Below are 2,500 nucleotides of genomic sequence, written 5' to 3' on the forward strand. Positions count from 1 at the left end.
TCTACTTCTCTTTTAATAAGCTGACATTTGATACTTCAGATTGTATGTTTGGGATTTTTAAAAATTCATTTACAAAATATATATTATTGTTTTACGCCGGAGTTGGTTTCCAGGTGTTTTCCTGAGACTAGACGGAGTATAGGTGACCTGAAGATGAATCGAGGTGAATTTCGAAACTGTAGTCTCATTTTCAATAAATCTAGTTTTTGCATGCTGGGTTTTTCTATCATAGTGTGTGTGTGTGTGTGTGTGTGTGTGTGTGTGTGTGTTGTGTGTGTGTGTGTGTGTGTGTGTGTGTGTCTCACTCTCTCTCTCTGTCTCTCTGTTCTCTCTCTCTCTCTCTCTCTCTCTCTCTCTCTCTCTCTCTCTCTCTCTCTCTCTCTCTCTCTCTCTCTCTCTCTCTCTCTCTCTCTCTTTCTATTTCTTTCTCTCTCTCACTATGTATATGTATGTATGTGATTATATACACATAATATATTTATTATAATTCATATTTCGTTAGTAATATTCACCGAATTGTAATCACGCTCACTCAGTCAAAGAGGTTTAAAATATACATGTTTGATAATTATTTTATCAAAGTATTTGAGTAACAGCATAAAAAAGGGTTTAAATTTTATATTAGTGCTGAAAATACATAGTCATATATATATATATATATATATATATATATATATATATATATATATATATATATATATATAATGTATCTCCTCATTTAATCATGAATTAGTATATGAATATCTCAATATCATAAATCACTTTCGCACAGTATTTCAACACACGGTCGCTGCGTGCTGCCCGCGCAAAATAAGAGTAATGAATAATATTTTCAACAGTTTCGTGATAAGGAATGCATCACTTACGCGCGACATTATACGAATTTTGATAATTTATTTATTTTCAAATAATAATTTTGTTAATGTGCCCATACCATCAATTGACCTAATTACCTATCAATGTTACTAACATAATTACCTTCCACAGCAGAATGAAATAATGCAACAACCGTATTTTAAAATATCTAATCGAATAACCTCGTCACATAGAAGCTAACAACCATGGCTGTTTATAACAAGCCCTTGCATCCCTGTCTCTCCGTTTCCTTCCACGACCGCCTGTATAACCGCCTCACCAGTAACGAGGTCGTTCGCAGAAGGAGCCGCTGCCCAATTGGTGACTAGGGCGTCGCTAGGGTTCTAGTTATGTAAACAAGTGGTCCCAAGTGAGCTATCGGGGTGGCTTGACAAGAACAATCATTTTTCGTTTTTGTACATCATTTCCTATCACACACACACACACACACACACACACACACACACACACACACACACACACACACACACACACACACACACACACACACACACACACACAAACACACACATACACACACACACACACAGCAATATGATATATATATATTTAATATATATATTATATGTATATATATATTTAATAATATATAATATATATCATATACATACTTATGTGTAAAAATGTATTTAGAAAGAGAGAGAGAGAGAGAGAGAGAGAGAAATATATTCCTACAACCACATATATATATATATATATATATATATATATATATATATATATATATATATATATATATATACATGTATATAGATATATGTATACAAGTAAATATATGTATATATGTCATATATTATATACGTTTAATATATTATATATATATATATATATATATATATATATATATATATATATATATATATATATACATATATGTGTGTGTGTGTGTGTGTGTGTTGTGTGTGTGTGTGTGTGTGTAAATGTATATATATATATATATATATATATATATATATATATATATATATATATATATATATATATAACATGTTACAATCAATGGAGTGGTTGTGGAAAATGTGAAAGAGTTCACTTATCTTGGAGCTGTTTTAACTAATACATATGATGATCCACCGGAGATAAAAATAAGAATTACCGTTGCCAAAACGCCACAGTTGCTCTCAATAACATCTGGAAAGACCGAAGCATTACCTTACGGACAAAGCTGAGGTTATTGAATTCATTAGTTTTCCCAATTGCATCATATGGTTCTGAGTGTTGGGTGCTGAAAAAGATAGACAAGAAAAAGATCAATAGTTTTGAAATGTGGTGTTACAGACGAGTACTACGTATTAACTGGACAGAAAAGAAAACGAATGATGAAGTGCTGAGAAAAATAAATTGTAAAGACCGGCTGTTGGACATCTTGAACAAAAGGAAACTAAAGTTTATTGGTCATGTGATGAGAAGTAAAAGTATTGAGAAAAACTTGCGACAGGGATGGTGATAGGAAACAGAGGAAGAGGCAAACCGAAGACAAGACTGCGGGACAACATCAAAGATATTTGCGGGCTGTCGATGGTACAAGTGGAAAGAAAAGCGCAAGATCGAATTGAGTGGCGAAGGATGGTGGAGAGGTCCACGGCTGCTCAAACATGAGCATACCGTTATTGATGATATATAT

This window comes from Penaeus monodon, chromosome 39, assembly GCF_015228065.2.
Source record: "Penaeus monodon isolate SGIC_2016 chromosome 39, NSTDA_Pmon_1, whole genome shotgun sequence".
Taxonomy (NCBI): domain Eukaryota; kingdom Metazoa; phylum Arthropoda; class Malacostraca; order Decapoda; family Penaeidae; genus Penaeus; species Penaeus monodon.